The sequence below is a fragment of the Mus caroli genome, unplaced genomic scaffold, assembly GCF_978045245.1.
Source record: "Mus caroli unplaced genomic scaffold, Mus_caroli_1 scaffold_10, whole genome shotgun sequence".
NCBI lineage: Eukaryota > Metazoa > Chordata > Mammalia > Rodentia > Muridae > Mus > Mus caroli.
This window is the reverse complement of record NW_028227265.1, coordinates 114,592,084-114,613,923: the sequence shown is the minus strand read 5'-3', so window position 1 is coordinate 114,613,923 and position 21,840 is coordinate 114,592,084. Positions and strand designations below refer to the sequence as shown.

The 21,840-nt window shown below is 43.0% G+C and overlaps 1 pseudogene; it reads right to left on the bottom strand.

Annotated features, from left to right (window-relative positions):
- Window positions 1-19,597: 19,597 nt before the first annotated feature.
- LOC147002514 (beta-defensin 3-like) lies at window positions 19,598-21,455 on the bottom strand (annotated as a pseudogene).
- Window positions 21,456-21,840: the final 385 nt, after the last annotated feature.

Below are 21,840 nucleotides of genomic sequence, written 5' to 3'. Positions count from 1 at the left end.
TCCCAAAAGTTCCCTCCACCTTCCCCCCCACCCACTCCCACCTCTTGGCCCTGGCGTTCCCTTGTATTGAGGCATATAAAGTCTGCACGACCAATGGGCCTCTTTTTCCACTGATGGTCGAAGAGGCAATATTCTGATACATATGCAGCTAGAGACACGAGCTCTGGGGGGGCGGGTGTTGGTTAGTTCATATTGTTGTTCCACCTATAGGATTGCGGATCCCTTTAGCTCCTTGGGTACTTTCTCTAGCTCCTCCATTGAGGGCCCTGTGATCCATCCAATAGCTGACTGTGAGCATCCACTTCTGTGTTTGCTAGGCCCCGGCATAGTCTCACAAGAGACAGTTATATCTGGCTCCTTTCAGCAAAATCTTGCTAGTGTATGAAATGGTGTCAGCCTTTAGAAGCTGATTATGGGATGAATCCCCAGATATGGCAGTCTCTAGATGGTCCATCCTTTCATCTCATCTCCAAACTTTGTCTCTGTAACTCCTTCTATGGGTGTTTTGTTCCCAATTCTAAGAAGGGGCAAAGTATCCACACTTTGGTCTTCATTCTTCTTGAGTTTCATGTGTTTAGCAAATTGTATCTTATATCTTGGGTATTCTAAGTTTCTGGGCTAATATCCACTTATCAGTGAGTACATAATGTGTGAGTTCCTTTGTGATTGGGTTACCTCGCTCAGGATGATGCCCTCCAGGTCCATCCATTTGCCTAGGAATTTCATAAATCCATACTTTTTAATAGCTGAGTAGTACTCCATTGTGTAAATGTACCACATTTTCTGTATCCATTCCTCTGTTGAGGGGCATCTGGGTTCTTTCCAGTTTCTGGCTATTATAAATAAGGCTGCTATGAATATAGTGGAGCATGTGTCCTTTTTACCGGTTGGAACATCTTCTGGATATAGGCCCAGGAGAGGTATTGCAGGATCCTCTGGTAGTATTATGTCCAGTTTTTTGAGGAATCACCAGACGGATTTCCAGAGTGGTTGTACAAGCTTGCAATCCCACCAACAATGGAGGAGTGTTCCTCTTTCTCCACATCCTTGCCAGCATCTGCTGTCACCTGAATTTTTGCTTTAACCATTCTGACTGGTGTGAGATGGAATCTCAGGGTTGTTTTGATTTGCATTTCCCTGATGATTAAGGATGCTGAACATTTTTTCAGGTGCTTCTCAGCCATTCGGCATTCCTCAGGTGAGAATTCTTTGTTTATCTCTGAGCCCCATTTTTTAATGGAGTTATTTGATTTTCTGGAGTCCACCTTCTTGAGTTCTTTAGATATATTGGATATTAGTCCTCTTTCTGATTTAGGATAAGTAAAGGTCCTTTCCTAATCTGTTGGTGGCCTTTTTGTCTTATTGACGGTGTCTTTTGCCTTACAGAACCTTTGCAACTTTATGAGGTCCCATTTATGGATTCTCGATCTTACAGCACAAGCCATTGCTGTTCTATTCAGGAATTTTTCCCTTATGCCCATATCTTCGAGGCTTTTCCCCACTTTCACCTCTATAAGTTTCAGTGTCTCTGGTTTTATGTGGAGTTCCTTAATCCACTTAGATTTGACCTTAGTACAAGGAGATAGGAAAGGATCAATTCGCATTATTCTACATGATAACCACCAGTTGTGCCAGCACCATTTGTTGAAAATACTGTCTTTTTTCCATTGGATGGTTTTAGCTCCCTTGTCAAAGATCAAGTGCCCATAGGTGTGTGGGTTCATTTCTGGGTCTTCAATTCTATACCATTGGTCTACTTGTCTGTCGCTATACCAGTACCATGCAGTTTTTATCACAATTGCTCTGTAGTACAGCTTTAGTTCAGGCATATTGATTCCACCAGAGGTTATTTTATCCTTGAGAAGAGTTTTTGCTATCCTAGGTTTTTTGTTATTCCAGATGAGATTGTCCTTTCCATTTCGTTGAAGAATTGAGTTGGAATTTTGATGCCGATTGCATTGAATCTGTATATTGCTATTGGCAAGACATCCAATTTTACTATATTGATCCTGCCAATCCATGAGAATGGGAGATCTTTCCATCTTCTGAGATCTTCTTTAATTTTTTCTTCAGAGACTTGAAGTTCTTATCATACAGATCTTTCACTTCCTTAGTTAGAGTCACACCAAGGTATTATATTATTTGTGACTATTGAGAAGGGTGTTGTTTCCCTAATTTCTTTCTCAGCCTGTTTATCCTTTGTGTCCAGAAAGGCCATTGACTTGTTTGAGTTAATTTTATATCCAGATACTTCATTGAACCTGTTTATGAAGTTTCTGGCTGGTAGCAATATCTGAGGCCAAATTTCCATTTGTCCATAAACATGGGGCTGCCTTTGCAAGCAAAACTACAAAATCCCTGCTCCCCAGCCAGGCTGGATGACCTAGTTTAGATGTTAGAGCTAGGTTAGCTTGCCTGGACCCTCCACCCTGCTGACTATGTTAGCTAGCCTTGACCCAAGCTGACTCCAGTACAGTCTCTGGAAAAATGTCTGAGATGCTTTTTGTTATCCAATTACACCAAAAATTTGACATCTAACTCATACCCAGTACTTCTCTGGGAACTAGAAATGTGGGGTTAGCAATCTAAGGCCTTTGCCTTTGTAGCACAAAGCAGGAGAAAGAGAAAGAAGAGTAGGAACACAAAGTAAGTGTACATACACTTCCTCCGGCAAACTTCCTGCCATTGGAACAGATACCACAACGAGGGCAGAAAGCTTGGCTCCTGGAAAGCATGTGCTGATAACTCACTGTAGATCTGTAGTAGGCAATTTTAGAATCTCAAAATCAAGTGATGCCTGAAGAATGTTCTCTCTATTTCCTTTTACTTTTCTTATGGGTTTTTAAACTATGCATGAAGGAAAGAAATTACCTATGTCACCAACATTTACAATGGTATGTTTTCCTACTTAGTTCAGCTGGCTACTTGTCCCAGTCTGGGATTACCTAAGGTTGTACCAACTGAAGGATTGACTGGGCCTGTGGCTCTATCTATGAGGAATTCTCTTGATTGGTGATAGAGGAGGGTCCAGCCCAGTGTGGATGGCACCATTCCTAGGCAGGTGGTGCTGGGATATACAAGAGAGTCAACAGCGAAAGAGCCAGAGAGTAAGTAAGCCAGTACACACAGACATACACACTCACATACACAAACACACAGAGATATACACACAGACACACACATGCAAAAAGACATACACACAAACACAAATACAGACATATATACAGACAGAGATACATATACACAAACATACACACATTCATATACACATACAGACACACACACAGACAACACACAGACACACAGACAAACAGACATACGCAAACACAGACATACAGGCAAGGCATTAAACTGATGTCTGCCAGAGTAGACTGAGTTATGAAAGAGCCAAGACACAAATAACAGGAAGAAAAGGGAAATAAGAATATCCTCAGAGAACAAAACATGTCCACAGTAGACAATGTATTTTGTTAATAAGCAACACATACCAGAAGTATAGAAAATAAAATACAAGAGATTAGAAAAACTGAATAGGGACTATGTGAATGATAACTGTGAAAAGAGAGGGGGGAAGTAGATAAAATCAAGCTACCAAAGAAATAATAATAAAAAATCCCCCAAGTGACACATCCTTCCAGATTGAAAGAGTTCATTGAAGGATGAGCTCATGGCAAGAAAAAATATCAATATGAATGCCATATTGGTGTGAAATATCACATTATCAGGGACAGGAATTATTTTTAAAAGCATCATTTATGGATTTTTAGAGAGAGATGAGTACCCAATGTGGAATGAACCAGGAAAAGGGAAGATGGTAGGACTCATGGAATAGAATCCTGTGGAGACTCCACAAAAGAGGCTGGAAGTTCCTCCCTGGTTAGTGTGGAGGAAATCTTTGGGGTGGGAATGGTGATGATTCAGCTTGCTTGTCAACTTGGTTGGCTCTGGAATCAATGAAGATACATGGCTTTGATGGGATTCTGAGGTTATTTCCAAGAAGAATTGGATGATGGGAGAAGACCCTGTGTCAGATTGGGCATCATCTACATGGTGTCCTAGACGTAATCAGGGCTGAGGGAAAGCAATGCTGTTTATCTGTCCTCGTGTGCCCCTTGCTAGTGATTTCTGTTCTGTTGCTGGGACTTCTACTACTCTCTTTCCCTGAAAATGGAGTGCAGCTTCTTCGAACTGAAGAGCAGAGAGCTTTCTGGGAATTCTCAAGGTCTTCAGTGCCAGGTTGATCTAGTGGATTAAAGAGCTATGAGATTCACATACGCTCTACAGACAACCACTGTTACACTAACCAGCCTGTGTCCTGTAAGGTGGTCTAATAAATATACATTGAGACACACACTAGGTTCTGTTCCTCTGGAGAAGTTTCACAAGCACTGTATTTTTTTTTTTAATTCATTGAGACTGGTTTTGTGCGGTAATATATTGCTATCACAGATATGTTCCATGTGGGGCCAGTGAAGTGGATCGATAGGTTTAAAGCACTTGCTACCAAGCTGAAGACCTGAATACACCAATCCCTGGGACAAACTCCCACAGATTGCCTTCTGATCTTGAAAAGCAGAAATACATCTCATGCATGCACCCATGCACATATAGATAACTATAATACACATTCCGAGTAGAGTCAAGAAGAAATGTCCTGCTGTTGTTAGGTGTAGTGTTTTATGTACGTGTTAAGTGTAGATGGCTCCTAGTTCTACTCAAGTCCTCTATATTAATATTTAGCTAAAAAGCTAAGTGTTCCTCCCATAATATACAGAGCTTGAGTTACCTAGCTTGTTCCTTCTATGGTATACACAGACTGGGTAAGGGTGACCAGAGTGGGACCCAGGTCATACTGTAGCATGTATGTTAGTTCTCTGGGATTTGGCATGATGTGTGGGTTAGACCCATGCACACAAATCCTGGAGTAAGCCAAGAAGCTCATTCACAACTTGATAGGATCTTTTCATGAGATGTCTCCTCTCTATGGTCTTCTTCCTGGGGTTTCCAAGCTCCTAAAGTTTTCCTGTTCAGAAACCTGGAGTTTCATACTTGATGTCATTGTATCTTGAAAGGAAGTCTCTGAGAAGAGAAAGGAGGGACTGCAGAGGGCAATTCCCACAGACTTGCTACTGAGACCACTCAAAAAGCAAGCTCCCCTGCTTTGGGGTTTACATTCCTGCCTGTTAGCCTGATGCCATCGTCCATCACTGATGTTACCACCATGGTATTGTCTGAGGACTGGGGCGGGAGAGATTAGAAAAAATAAACACCGCCCCCAACTTATCTGTCAGATTCTTAGGAACTCCGATTCCTGTTTCTTGGACTAGAATGTTAGTCATCTCAGGCTTCCCTGTCAAAATTGACACATACTGAGTGTCCTAAATAATAGGTATTCTTTTTTTCTCAGCCATGGAGGCTACATGTCCAAGATCAGGGTTCCAACAACGTACATCTCTAATGTGCTCTCTTCCCTAAGGGACATCTATTGTTTCCTGCCATAAATAAAGGGGCAGGACCCAAGGCTTTCTGATATATTCTAGTAAGGACATGGCTATGGGATTAGGGCCTGACCTTCTGATCCTATTTAACCTTAATTACTTCCGTAAGGTTCCTTTCTAAATACAACTATACTTGATATTTAAGCTTTTATGGTTTGCATAAGATTTGTCCTCTTACAGGCTCCTGTGTTGGAGGCTTGGTCTGCACCTGGTGGCACTATTTAGGGAGGTGGTAATATTAGGAGATGAACCTAGCTGGAAGAAACAATTCTTGGAGAGTGAGCCTTTGAGGCGCATATCTTGATGTGGGCTTCTCTTGTTCTCTCTACCATGAGGTTAGCAGTTTCCTGTGCCACGTGGTCTCACTGCCACATGACAGACAAGGCCAGGACCATGCACAGAAACCTGTAAATGTGTTGGCCCAAGTAGGTCTTTACCCACTTGAGATATTGAGATATTGATCTTAAAATTTTTCAGAGCACCAACAATAACAACAAAAATCAAAAATCCCTAATGCAGGCCCCAGCATATACAACTTTTTCCAAACTGTTTTCTACCACAGTGGTAGTTTAAGTGAGAAACCCATCTTCCTGCGGTATTTGAATATTCGGTCCCCAGTAGGTGACTATTTGAGGAAGATTTGGAGGTGGGGGCCTTCCTGGAGGAAGTACATCACTGTGGTTTTCAAAGTGCTTTAAGGTTTCAGGAGATTCTTGTATTCCCAGTGTGCTCTCTATTTCCTGCTTGCTGTTTGAGATAGGAGCTGTTAGCTACCACTTCATCTGCCTGGCCCCTGCTACCTCTACTAGGCCACCAATGACTCTGACCTTCTGATACCATAAGCCCAAACCATCTTCTACAAATGGCCTTGGTCACGATGTCTTACGACAGCAATAGAAACACACGCATTGGTGTTCAGTGGAAAACCACTTCAGTGTTGTCGAAAAAGGAAATACAGTGTGTGTGTGAACTTCAGCCACACCATAAATGCAAAGTCACGTATAAGAACATTAACATCAGCTTTATTCTTAATAATTAAAAGAACACATATATCATGTGAAAAAAACCTAACTTGGGAATACCCAGAACACTACACAGGAAATATCATTCCACTCAAAACTACAGACAAAAATCCTAGTAACCAACTAGGGTTGTTGCTTACTCAACAGGTCTCCGTGCATCTGGAGAGGTGAGGGTGTCAAGTTCCGCACTTGTGCATACAGTTCTGAAAATGCCAGGCCTGCGCTGCCAGTCAAGGCTATAGGAAGTAGTCTTCAGCCTGTGCCAGCCTGGAGAGCCAGCAGGGCAGTGGGGACCCATGTACCCCCTTCTAGTGCCCTCTATCCCCCCCATTTACACAGCATGACCACTGTGTGCAGATGAGCTGCAAAGTTTGAGGACAATAGGGGTGACAGAAACTCCATTGTCCTTCCCCTTCCTTCTAGCAATGTAGTAGCGAGCTGTGGGTAGGTGTGCTTGCAGGTGCGTGCCACGCCCACAGTTCTCTCCCTGTACTGGCACCACAGGTTTCACTGATGTTGGGGTGCTGGGAGTGAAGTTGGAAGATGATGAGCTGTGGTCCCCTGAACCCATTCCTGCCTTGAGAGTCAACCCTGAGGTCGATGTGGCAATGGACAAAGCACGTGGGCTCTTCCTGTAGGCTAGCTCAGTGCCATCAGGCCTGCCATGGTGAGCAGGTTGACGCTGGACCTACAAATCCTAGGTGAGTCATCCTACCTCCAGCAGGTTGGCCAACTAGTGACGTTAAGCCAGGTGCTGCTCTTAAGGTGGAGGGATTTCTCATAAAGGCACAGCCATCACCTGGCGGCCCACTTAGCAATGCAGGGGTTGGACTGAGGGGTAGCTCCAACATGCTTGCAAGCTGGAGTATGCCCCCAAACTGACTGGGGAGGCACACTGTTGGAAACATTGTCAGTGGCAGGGGGAGAATGAAAGATGAAGGCTTTAGAAGGTGGGGTGGTATCCATGAATTCAAAGTCCACAGCAGCAGGAGACCAGGTTACTGCTGCCATGGGAGGGAGAGCTGCTACCAGCCCAGGTTGGATCCAAACACCAGGATTACCAGCAGGAGACACTCCTTGCATCTGCCCATTGGTGGGCCTTGGAGTATACAGATTGTTCCCAAAACTAGTATAGCAGGAGACTTTGAATGAAGGTGGGCTAATGGACACTGTTGCGTTTGCAACCATCCTCTGCTGGATATAGCCATGGCTAGGAGCAAATGGTAAGGAGCTACCACTGCTGACAGTGGGTGAGCTCAGAATAGCCGCCTCAGAAGGGGGTGTGGTAACCATGTCCATCTCTACAGGCTGGGGAGATGGCTCCCTGTACATGTCTTCACAGTCCTGAGATGCTGAGGTAGGGAAGACTGTGGGAGGGTTCCTGGGGGAGGGGGGTAGAGGAGCTGCAGAGAAGGGGAGAGGGGGGTGGCTAGCTGTGCACACTGACACAGTGGAGTCCCTCCTGCAGGAAGAGGGATTGAAAGACAAAGCTTCAGCACCAGGCCTGGGGAGGTGAGAAGTGGCAGGAGCTGTGGCCACATTAGTAGGGTCTTTCTTCTTGAAATTTGGTGGAGTCTCCACACAGGGTCCGGCCTGACAGGGAGGAATAGAGTCAGAAGGGAGAACCAAAGGAGAAATAGGGATTGTGGGTATACTTGGTGTGAGGGAAGGTGAAGGGACAGATGGGATTGGAGATCGAACAGCCTGGCATAACATGGGAGTGGAGGCAGGACCACCAAGGCTGGAAACCCCATCAGTGGGTAAGGTCAGAGCGACTCCAGGTCCTGAAGAAGGTGGGGACCTTGGCAGATCAGGCTGAGGGACAGTGCAGACTGACATTACCTGCCTTTTAGGTTCTAAGACATTCACTTTATCATCTGAGATCAAGATGGCCTGACCCTTCTTGTTCTTTATGGTGTCTGATTCTTTCTCTTCCTCAAGGTGTAGAATCTTGGGAGGTGGGGGCCAGTCACCTTCATCCTGCAGTAGTTGTAGGACCTCTGAGGGTGGCACCAGCAACTCCAGTGTGGCTGCCTTTCTCTTGCAGGGTCTTTTTAATGCTGGCACAGGAGTAACAGGGCTCCCTGATGCACTAGCCTGAGGCTGAGAATGTGTGGAGCCTGGAAGACTTTTTGTCATCTGTTCTTTCTTGGGAAAGGTCTCCCGATGTGAGGAGCAGCTGGCTGAGACTGGTGACAGGCACCCCAATACATCCTCGCCAGACCACCCATGAGTGAGGACCACTCCAGCAGGGCTACAAGAGCTGGCAGTGCTAAGGCCACAGGAGAACTCCCTGGAAGATAAAAGGGCAGTCATCTCCCCAGTTTTAAGTTCATGGGGATGCTGATATCCTTCTTGAGGTCCACAGGGTAGATTTTCAGATACCATGGTAGATTTGGCTGCTAAGCTCACACATGTAGCTGCTTGCATGAGGCTAGTGGATAAACACCTTTCCTTAACATCTTGAATTTCTGTCTCCTCCAGGAGCCAGTGATTATCTTCCTCCTCTCCCTCCTCCTCTTCCTCCCCCTCCTCTCCCTCCTCCTCTTCATCTTCTCCCTCTTCTTCTTCCTCTCCCTCCTCTCCCTCCTCTTCTTCTTCCTCTCCCTCCTCCTCTTCCTCCTCTCCCTCCTCTTCATCTTCTCCCTCTTCTTCTTCCTCTCCCTCCTCTCCCTCCTCTTCTTCTTCCTCTCCCTCCTCCTCTTCCTCCTCTCCCTCCTCTTCATCTTCTCCCTCTTCTTCTTCCTCTCCCTCCTCTTCCTCCTCCTCCTCTCCCTCCTCTTCTTCTTCCTCTCCCTCCTCCTCTTCCTCCTCTCCCTTCTCTTCATCTTCTCCCTCTTCTTCTTCCTCTCCCTCCTCCTCTTCTTCATCTTCTCCCTCCTCTTCCTCTTCCTCCTCTCCCTCCTCTTCCTCCTCTCCCTTCTCCTCCAGTTCTTCATCCTCCACCTGTTCCTCCTGCTGCTGTTCCACTTCTTTCTCTTCCTCCTCCTCCTCCTCCTCCTCTTCCTTCTCTTCCTCCTCCTCGTCTTCCTCTTCCTCCTCTTTTTTCCCATTCCTCTTCTCTTCCCTTCTCCTGTTTTTAAGTTCTTTGACTTTTGCCTCAGTTTCCGTTGGGCACGGAAGAGACCGGTGGTCCAATGTCAGAATCTCTTTAGCCTGAACCACCCAGGCTGGACAGGAAGTGGGAAAAGAAGGATTTATCCCTAGAGGAGGGATTTTCATGGTTCGGGACGGACAGAACATCTTGAAGTTGTTCTGCCTGTTGGGGGCGACGTAGAGACCGGTGGGGCAGGGGAAACACTGAAGGTGGGTTCGCCACACAGGCAGATTCACCTTGGCTGTAGCAACCGGATGATGCTGGCCAGACAGGGGCAGCTTCTTCCGGGCCAGTGGATGTGTAGAGTGATAATCCCGATTCAGCTGGATGTAGGGTTGGCAGCTAATTAAGCTGCGAGGAAAACTTTCTCCTTTAGGGCAGCTGCTGCACGACCTAGAGATCTGCACAACAGCCAAAGAGTGAGCAGGTTCCAGATATTCTGGAGCCAGGTAAGCTCTGGGGGCCTTGTGATGTCAGACCAGAACACGTGGCAGAACAGAACGCGTGGGTTCAGTGGGTTCAGGAAGGAGGTAGGGGAGCCTGTAAGCATCAAGAAAGGTTCCACACCTCTAAGACGAAGCCAGGTTGACTTCCTTTCGAACTGTTCTTTCACGAGTTGCACACAGTATGGTGTTTGCGGGGACTAGAGCTCTGGAGCCATGAACAGAAAAGAGCTTACAAACCAAATGGGCAAGGGAGTCAGAGCCTGACACATCTCCTGGGTCCTCTACAATGTCTCTGTGTAACCACCTTCTCAGAGACTACCTTGTTGAACTTGGTGACACTGGCTGACCCCAGTTTCTAGTATCCACGGGAGGTCGCGGGACCCTGAGCTGACTGGGTGCGGCCATGCAGCATCCCTCTGGCATGCAGCTTCCCAACACTTCTTTCCCTTTTTTTTTGGGGGGGGGGCGTGATGTTCGAGCCAGAGTTTCTCTGTGACATCCTGGCTGTCCTGAAACTCACTCTGTACACCAGGCTGGCCTCAAACAGGGAAATCCACCTGCCTCTCTGCCTCTGCCTCTGAAGTGCTGGGATTAAAAGCATGCGCCACTACTGGCCCACACTTGACTTCCTTTTATTTGTCTGATAAAGCCACACTGAAGACTAACATGCTTCCTCAGATCACGCAGAGGCTAGGGTGATCTAGCCTCTGGATGCTCTCACTCCTCTCTGAGATGTCCCTTGAGCCTTGGAAAGGGTGACATAGATGTCTCGTTTGTAACCGGATATTAAACTATCACTCATTCTCAGGACTTTGATTGGTTGTGAAGTTTTAAATTTTAATATCACCTTGTAAAGTTCCATAGACAGTCCCCTGTTTACTTGAAATGCCATTTGTAGATTCAGAGCTTACATCCAAATTGAACTGCCATCTCTGTGGTAATAATTTCACACCTGGGAATACAGGATATTTCCCGAGTCATTTAGGTTTTCCTTTGATACACATTAGCTGGATTTCATAATCTTGCCATGAGGCTGAACTTATCTTTCAGCAGGTTTATTCTCAGACACATGGTAGACCCTGAATGGTGTTAAGGCCACATTTTCTCACTGTTCTCAGCTAGCATGCAGGAGCACTGCTGTTCTGGCCCTGGAAACCTTAATCACTCATTGGGATAATTGTGGCTGTAGAGGCCTCTGTGTTTTCTCTTAAGAGACTCAGGTTACACGGGAACAATCCCTGTTTCTCTGCCCAATCTGTACACACCTGAGTTTTCTTGGCATATTGTACTCAGATTTCAGTTCAGTTCGAGACAGAGTCAGCAGGATTTCTAAACAAAGGCCTCAGCAAGAAATAGGATGTTTGTTGATTTGGTTAGATACCTATTATTAAGGTCAGATGTGTCCTTTAGGACCAGTTAAGAGGTTTCCAAAAGAATATTATTACTCATTACCAAATACAGTTTTTGCAGCTTACATTTCCTCTGTCAATACAGTATAGCAAATATGCTGATGGAAATTAAAGAGAAAGCACGTGCTCTTCCGGTCAGAAAAGCGCCAGGGTAGCTAGGGCGCAGGGTCGGCTGACACTCGCCAGCTACCCACAACACCCGCCACAGGATCTTAAGACTTCTGGTGAGTGGAACACAGCTTCTGCTCCAATCCAATTGCGCGCGGGACCTGAACTGCATAGTTAGGGAAGCAGAAAACCGGCCTGAGTAGGGCCACAGGCCTCTTCCGGCCAGACCAGAACCGGGGTAGCTAGAGCACAGGGTCGGCAGACACCCGCCAGCTACCCACGACCCCCGCCACAGGATTTTGAGACTGCTGGTGAGTGGAACACAGCTTCTGCTCCAATCTTTAAACAGTGACAACGACAACAACTAACCCCAGAGATTACCAGATGGCGAAAGGTAAACGTAATAATCTTACTAACAGAAACCAAGACCACTCACCATCATCAGAACCCAGCACCCCCACTTTGTCCAGTCCAGGGCACCCCAACACACTGGAAAAGCTAGACACGGATCTAAAAGCATATCTCCTGGTGATGGTAGAGGACTTCAAGAAGGACTTTAATAACACACTTAAAGAAATACAGAGGAACACTGGTAAACAGGTAGAAAGAAGACAGTAAAGAGGAAGCACAAAAATCCCTTAAAGAATTGCAGGAGAACACTGCTAAAGAGTTACAAATCCTTAAAGAAAAACAGGATAACATAATCAAACAGGTAGAAGTCCTTACAGAAAAACAGGAAAACACATCCAAACAGATGATGGAAATGAACAAAACCATACTAGACCTAAAAAGGGAAGTAGACACAATAAAGAAAACCCAAAATGAGGCAACACTGGAGATAGAAACCCTAGGAAAGAAATCTGGAACCATAGATACGAGCATCAGCAACAGAATACAAGAGATGGAAGAGAGAATCTCAGGTGCAGAAGATTCCATAGAGAACATCGGCACAACAATCAAGGAAAATGTAAAATGCAAAAAGATCCTAACTCAAAACATCCAAGAAATACAGGACACAATGAGAAGACCAAACCTACGGATAATAGGAGTGGATGAGAATGAAGATTTTCAACTCAAAGGACCAGCAAACATCTTCAACAAAATTATAGAAGAAAACTTCCCAAATCTAAAGAAAGAGATGCCCATGAACATACAAGAAGCCTACAGAACTCCAAATAGACTGGACCAGAAAAGAAATACCTCCCGACACATAATAATCAGAACAACAAATGCACTAAATAAAGATAGAATACTAAAAGCAGTAAGAGAAAAAGGCCAAGTAACATATAAAGGCAAGCCTATCAGAATTACACCAGATTTTTCACCAGAGACTATGAAAGCCAGAAGATCCTGGACGGATGTTATACAGACACTAAAAGAACACAAATTCCAGCCCAGGCTACTATACCCAGCCAAACTCTCAATTAACATAGATGGAGAAACCAAAGTATTCCACGACAAAACCAAATTCACACAGTATCTCTCCACGAATCCAGCCCTTCAAAGGATAATAACAGAAAAAAAACAATACAAGGACAGGAACCACGCCCTAGAAACAACAAGAAGGTAATCCCTCAACAAACCTAAAAGAAGACAGCCACAAGAACAGAATGCCAACTTTAACAACAAAAATAACAGGAAACAACAATTACTTTTCCTTAATATCTCTTAATATCAATGGACTCAACTCCCCGATAAAAAGACATAGACTAACAAACTGGCTACACAAACAAGACCCAACATTTTGCTGCCTACAGGAAACTCATCTCAGAGAAAAAGATAGACACTACCTCAGAATGAAAGGCTGGAAAACAATTTTCCAAGCAAATGGTATGAAGAAACAAGCTGGAGTAGCCATTCTAATATCTGATAAGATTGACTTCCAACCCAAAGTCATTAAAAAAGACAGGGAGGGACACTTCATACTCATCAAAGGTAAAATCCTCCAAGAGGAACTATCAATCCTGAATATCTATGCTCCAAATACAAAGGCAGCCACATTCATTAAAGAAACTTTAGTAAATCTCAAAGCACACATTGCACCTCATACAATAATAGTGGGAGACTTCAACACACCACTTTCACCAATGGACAGATCATGGAAACAGAAACTAAAAAGGGACACAGAGAAACTAACAGAAATTATGAATCAAATGGATCTGGCAGATATCTACAGAACATTCTATCCTAAAACAAAAGGATATACCTTCTTCTCAGCACCTCATGGTACCTTCTCCAAAATTGACCACATAATTGGTCACAAAACAGGCCTCAACAGATACAAAATATTGAAATTGTCCCATGCATCCTATCAGATCACCATGGACTAAAGCTGATCTTCAATAACAAAATAAATAATAGAAAGCCAACCTTCACGTGGAAACTGAACAACACTCTTCTCAATGATACCTTGGTCAAGGAAGGAATAAAGAAAGAAATTAAGGACTTTTTAGAGTTCAATGAAAATGAAGCCACAACATACCCAAACTTATGGGACGCAATGAAAGCATTTCTAAGAGGAAAACTCATAGCTCTGAGTGCCTCCAAAAGGAAACTAGAGAGAGCACACATTAGCAGCTTGACAACATACCTAAAAGCACTAGAACAAAAGGAAGCAAATTCACCCAAGAGGAGTAGACGGCAGGAAATAATCAAACTCAGGGGCGAAATCAACCAAGTGGAAACAAGAAGAACTATTCAAAGAATCAACCAATCAAGGAGCTGGTTCTTTGAGAAAATCAACAAGATAGACAAACCCTTAGCCAGACTCACTAGAGGGCACAGGGAAAGCATCCTAATTAACAAAATCAGAAATGAAAAAGGAGACATAACAACAGATCCTGAAGACATCCAAAACACCATCAGATCCTTCTACCAAAGGCTATACTCAACAAAACTGGAGAACCTGGATGAAATGGAGAAGTTCCTAGACAGATACCAGGTACCAAAGTTGAATCAAGATCAGGTTAATGATCTAAACAGCCCTATATCCCCCAAAGAAATAGAAGCAGTCATTAATAGTCTCCCAACTAAAAAAACCCCAGGACCAGATGGGTTTAGTGCAGAGTTCTATCAGACCTTCAAAGAAGATCTAATCCCAGTTCTTCACAAACTATTCCACAAAATAGAAACAGAAGGTACTCTGCCCAACTCATTCTATGAAGCCACAATTACTCTAATACCTAAACCACAAAAAGACCCAACAAAGATAGAAAACTTCAGACCAATATCCCTTATGAATATTGATACAAAAATCCTCAATAAAGTTCTTGCTAACCGAATCCAAGAACACATGAAAACAATCATCCATCCTGACCAAGTAGGTTTCATCCCAGGGATGCAGGGATGGTTCAATATACGGAAATCCATCAACGTAATCCAGTATATAAACAAACTCAAAGACAAAAACCACATGGTCATCTCCTTAGATGCGGAAAAAGCATTTGACAAGATCCAACACCCATTCATGATAAAAGTCTTGGAAAGATCAGGAATTCAAGGCCCATACCTAAACATGATAAAAGCAATCTACAGCAAACCAGTAGCCAACATCAAAGTAAATGGTGAGAAGCTTGAAGCAATCCCTCTAAAATCAGGGACTAGACAAGGCTGTCCACTTTCTCCATACCTATTCAACATTGTACTTGAAGTCCTAGCCAGAGCAATTCGACAACAAAAGGAGATCAAAGGGATACAAATTGGAAAAGATGAAGTCAAAATATCACTCTTTGCAGATGATATGATAGTATATATAAGTGACCCTAAAAATTCCACCAGAGAACTCCTAATCCTGATAAACAGCTTCGGTGAAGTAGCTGGATATAAAATTAACTCAAACAAATCAATGGCCTTTCTCTACACAAAGAATAAACAGGCTGAGAAAGAAATTAGGGAAACAACACCCTTCTCAATAGTCACAAATAATATAAAATATCTTGGCGTGACTCTAACTAAGGAAGTGAAAGATCTGTATAATAAAAACTTCAAGTCTCTGAAGAAAGAAATTATAGAAGATCTCAGAAGATGGAAAGACCTCCCATGTTCATGGATTGGCAGGATCAACATTTTAAAAATGGCTATCTTGCCAAAAGCAATCTACATATTCAATGCAATCCCCATCAAAATTCCAACTCAATTCTTCAATGAATTAGAAAGTGCAATCTGCAAATTCATCTGGAATAACAAAAAAACCTAGGATAGCAAAAACTCTTCTCAAGGATAAAAGAACCTCTGGTGGAATCACCATGCCGGACCTAAAGCTTTACTACAGAGCAATTGTGATAAAAACTGCATGGTACTGGTATAGTGACAGACCAATGGAATAGAATTGAAGACCCAGAAATGAACCCACACACCTACGGTCACTTGATCTTCGACAAGGGAGCTAAAACCATCCAGTGGAAGAAAGACAGCATTTTCAACAAATGGTGCTGGCACAACTGGTTGTTTTCATGTAGAAGAATGCGAATAGATCCATTCCTATCTCCTTGTACTAAGGTCAAGTCTAAGTGGATCAAGGAACTTCACATAAAACCAGAGACACTGAAACTTATAGAGGAGAAAGTGGGGAAAAGCCTTGAAGATATGGGCACAGGGGAAAAATTCTTGAATAGAACAGCAATGGCTTGTGCTGTAAGATCGAGAATTGACAAGTGGGACCTCAGGAAACTGCAAAGCTTCTGCAAGGCAAAAGACACCATCAATAAGACAAAAAAACCACCAACAGATTTGGAAAGGATCTTTACCTATCCTAAATCAGATAAGGGTCTAATATCCAATATATATAAGGAACTCAAGAAGGTGGACTCCAGAAAGTCAAATAACCCCATTAAAAAATGGGGCTCAGAACTGAACAAAGAATTATCACCTGAAGAATACCAAATGTCAGAGAAGCACCTGAAAAAATGTTCAACATCCTTAATCATCAGGGAAATGCAAATCAAAACAACCCTGAGATTCCACCTCACACCAGTCAGAATGGCTAAGATCAAAAATTCAGGTGACAGCAGATGCTGGCGAGGATGTGGAGAAAGAGGAACACTCCTTCATTGTTGGTGGGATTGCAAGCTTGTACAACTGCTCTGGAAATCAGTCTGGCGGTTCCTCAGAAAATTGGACATAGTACTACCGGAGGATCCAGCAATACCTCTCCTGGGCATATATCCAGAAGATAAAAAAAAAAAAAAACTCACTCTGCATTTGCATAATTTTCTCAGTTTACACAGTAAAAAGCAAATTAATTCATTTTCTATCAATGTGGCCAAATATTTTTGACAAATCAACCTTTTTGGAATAAAAGTTATTTTGATTCATACCTTAGAGACTCAATCCATGGTCAGTGGACAACACTGCTTTGTGGTGTGAAACAACCCAGGACATTAATGCAAGGAGCATGTGGTGAGGTAAAGTCAGTCACTTTCTGATAACCAGGAAGCAGAAGGGAGGGGTCTGTCTGCCAAGACCCATTGCTGTGCTCTGTGTCCAAACCTAACTCACTAAAACTAGGGCGACTTGCAGAATGTCCAACCATCTTTAACCAAGACTTTAGCACTTACCTTCTAGAGGACAGTTAGGATCTCAGCCAATCCAGGTTAGGCAGTGAATATTTCCAGTGGAGTGCTGCTAGGTGTGTGTCAACTCTTCAGCTCAGTGGTACATTGTTATGTGTGTGTACCCTCCATCTGAGTGTTGCCTTGATGCATATGTGTACTCCAAGAGTAGTGGGCTGCTCTGTGTACACAACAGCTCCAATGTGTGTGTGTGTATGTGTGTGTGTAAGTGTGTATGTATGTGTGTATGTGTGTGTATGTGTGTATGTGTAAGTGTGTGTATGTCTATATATGTATGTGTATGTATGTGTGTATATGTATGTGTGTGTATGTGTATATGTATGTGAATGTCTGTATGTGTGTTTTTTGTGTGTGTGTGTATGAGTATGTGTGTGTATCTGCATTTGTATATGTGTATGAATATGTGTGTATGTGTGTCTATATGTGTATGTATGTGTGTGTATATGTATGTGTGTATTTGTGTATGTGTATGTGTGTGTGTGTTTACCCCCCAGCTGCAGTGGTGCTTTCCTATGTCTTCACACCTTGTTTTCCATGGTGCTCTGCCCTGTGTGCAGCCCCAGCTCTGGTTCTCTCAGAAAACCAAAGGGTCCTGTCATTTTTAGAAGTACGAAGCTATTTCACATTTTATTGCTTTTATCCATTTTACCTATGGTTACAAAAGTCTGACCTTCAAAAAAAGCCATTAAATTCTTTTCTCAGGTGAGGAAATTTGCTACAAAACCCTTATAAGTCCTGCCATCCTCTAAAGATCCAGAATGATGCTTCAATTGCTTCAGGAAACTTCATCTCAATCCTGCAACAGTCAGCAGTGACTTTGAGCATCAGCTAAACAACAAGTTTATAATAGATAAAAGTGTGGATCTTTAAAAATAATTCTTTGAGACAGGGTCTGATGAAATAATGAACAAAATGAAGTGTGTGGGTTTGTAGTGCAATCAAAAGGTCAAATGCTACCTTGAATAAAAAACAAATGCTTCATTTTTTTGGATATTTTAAATCACTTTCATATTAGTACATGTGTGTTATACATCATTTGTTTTTATGTGTGATTACAATATGTGTGAAGACTGAACATAAAGGGTTCCCTTCAATCACTACTTTATTTTTAAGTTTATTATTATTATTAATATTAATGTTTGGTGTTTTTCTAGTATGTACTGCATATAGTGCTTGACATGAAGGCCAAAAGAAGGTGCTGAATCCTCTGGAACTGGAGTTACAGAAGGTGATGAGATGCTACATAGGTGCTGGGAATCTAACCAGGTCCTCCAGATCTTTCACTGAGTCTGTGATCGTGCATTTGGTCTGGCAGGCTGGCTAGTGAGTTTGTAGATCCACAGGTGTCCATCCCATCCCCCAGGGCTAGGAGTGCAGACATGCTGTGATGCCTGGTTTATTCCATGGGTGCTCTGAATCAAACTCAGATCTGTAGGCTTGCACAGCACACACTTATGGACAGTGCCCTGGCTTCAGACTCCTACTTTAAATTTAAAGATATACTGCATTATGGTATGTGTCTTCAGCCGACATTCTTTTGTTACATGTCAACCATTTGACAAAAACTCTTTTTATCAGTTGTATCTATCCAGGTGAGTTATCTTTTCTCAGTGGTTTCATTTCTTCTTTCAGATAGAGAATCCTGAAAATCTAAAGTATTGTGCTAGAGTTGAATTATTCTCATGAATATAAATTGTATGCACATTAACTGAAAAACCCCATCCAAGCCAGATGGGGAGCCCATCATACTGTAAAAGCCCCCGTGGAAAGGTAAGGACTAGGGCAGAATCTGAACTTTTGATTTACTAATCATAGCCTTTTTTTCCTTAACCCTGCTCTTCTTTCTTATTGCTTTCAATAAGGACTTTTTGTCCATAAGGTCCTTGTGTCTTATGTCTACATGTAACAAAGCCCCCACTGACTCAACTTGGCCATTTGATTTAAAATAACATGATGCGATATATCCCATCATTGGTCAGTACATAAATGAATAAGAGACTCTGGAACCCACACTCAAGAGCTTTCATAGCCAAAGTATGTATTAAAGTCTTAGCAACAAACACACAAGGCTTAAATGACTAAGAGGCACAACCTAAAGAGTAGCTGGAGTCTCCATCTTTGCCTTTCTTTGGGATTGAATGGATGAAACAGAGGTTAAGGAGGCCAAGGGATGAAGAAGGCAGGCAGGATGGCTGTGTGTGCTGTCTACAGGAAATCAATTAGCATATCAGAGACTGGAACAAATAGCCATAAAGTCCAGAAGCATAAGAGAAGCTTATGTCACTGATTGACTTCTACAAGGATTTTAGAATTCAGCCCATGAGAAAACAAACTGTGAGCTCACACAGCTGCTAGGGAGTCCTTGTTTGCATTTAATCAAGTAACTTTAATTTGGTTTAAGTTTTTTCCATCTTCATGGAGGGGCAAATTCTGGTGTTTTCTTTGGTTCACAGGATCTTTGTCTTCTTCTCTATTTTCTCCTGCAGCATTTGAGGAAAGGAACTCCACAACTGCCAATCTGACGAGTATTGCCAATGCACCGATTCCAGCATTTGCCTTTATTCCTCCAACAACTTACTGGATTGTTGATTTTTTGGCTAAAAGCTGAAAGATAAGTAAGAAAAAAACACACCTTAAAATTGAAAGTGACAGGTCAGAAATACATACCAATGTGTTCTTTTGATAAGTAGATCACAGAAGGCTGTTCTGCCCAAAAAGGAATATCTGTTTTAGCAGGGCTGAGTCCAATTCTTGATAAAGACAGGCACTGTTGCAGTGTAGAGGAGGTGCTGGTATTCCTAGGATCCAAATGTTGAAGGATCTGCCCAACCCCTGACTGATTGGAGTATTCAAGGCCAGCATGCAGTAGCTCAGGAAAGATTCTGTGTGACTCCCTAGCTACTTCTCAGCAGCCCTTCCTTTGTTTCTCCAAATACAAGTCCCTACTTCTAGTATGTGAAACAGACATTGAGTGTGACTGTGCACATGAATGTGCATGTATGCACACACATATAGAGGCCACAGGTTGGCCTAAGATGTGCTGATAAATTCCTATCCAGCTCATTACTTGTTTTAGCTCCCTCATGTGAGCTGTCTAACCCCATTATTCTGTTTGTCTAAAGTCAAGTATGAAACAGAGCTTGGAGACTGGAAAGATGGCTCAGCCTTTAGGAGTGCATAACGCTTCTGCAGACCTGAGATAAGTTCCTAGTACCATATCAGGCAGCCCATATGTGCCTATAAATAACTCCATCTCTGAGAGATTAGATGTCCTTTTATGACTTCTGTGAGTGCTGTACTACTTGGCACATTCCCATACACAAATCAATACATATACACATAATTTAAAGAAAATAAATCTTTTCCACTAAATACACTTAAGCAAAAGTTTGGGAGACAGGATTTAATAGCCTCCCCTGAGCTATGAACCTCATTAACCCTGAAGACACTGTGTACTCAAGGGTATTCCATGGGGCTAAGGGGAGCAGAAGTTCTCAAACAGAGACTTGGCTGGTTATTCTGGAGAGTTCTCTAGAGAAAGCAGACACTCTACTCCTTACATGTAAAGATTTCTAAATTAATACCTTTCTGTTCAGGTAAGAATGAAATATTCTTCGTGTTATTGTTTTTAAAGTACCTATCAGACACTCATTTCATTATCATAAGCTTAGCATCAGGAGTTAGGATATGGAAGTCAAGTGCTGCAAATCAGCAGAGCATGTGTCTACCTTAGGCTCCTTCAAGGTAAAAAGAAAGAGTCCTTTCTTTGTGTTAGTAGTCACACAATACACATTTTCTACAATGCTTAGAAGAAAGAAAGAACAATGCAAAAGTAAGGAGGGTATATGTAAAAAGGAGAAAAAGACACAGACAGAAACATAGAGATGGACTTATACACAGAAAGACAGACATACACACATAGAGACAGAAAGACAGATGCATGCGCAGAGGAACACACACACATATAAAATGAGAGGGAGACAAACCAACACACAAAGATTAAGGGACATAAAGGTATACACATGCACACACAGAAACAGAGAGAGAGCAAGAGAGAGAGAGAGACAGACAGACAGACACAAACATAGAGACACAGAAACACAAAGACACAGAGAAAGATACATAGAGAGGGAGACTCCAGAGACAAACACAGAGATACACAGGCACACACACACACACACACACACACATGATATAGGGTGTTGTCTCTCATATCAGTGTGGGATCACCATACTCCCCTGACTCACCTGCAAGTGGAGACAGCAGCACCAGGAGAAATGCAAAGAGAAGGTAATGGATCCTCATGACTGAAGCCTGGTGAGATGCAGAGATGCAGAGGGACTTGAGCTCAGTGCCTTATATAGTGCCAGATGCTGCCTCCTGGGTAGATTTCAACACTGAATAGAACGTCAAAATTACAATTATGAAGCAAGAACACCTTACCTCTCATCAAGGAGTGGCCCTTTGAGAGCACACTCAGTGTTCCTTATGCAAATGTGAGGATCCCCAGGTGATTTCCTCCTGCACTGCTCAATAAGAACAGCTTCCTGCCTTACAACTCATGTGAGCAGGACCCAGGCTGTCCTGGGACATTCTTACTGGTTACAATTGGAGCATAGTTGACTATAACTCAGACATTTGACTTGGTCATCTTAGAGTCTGTCAACAGGCTTAGGCCTCAGTGGGGAGT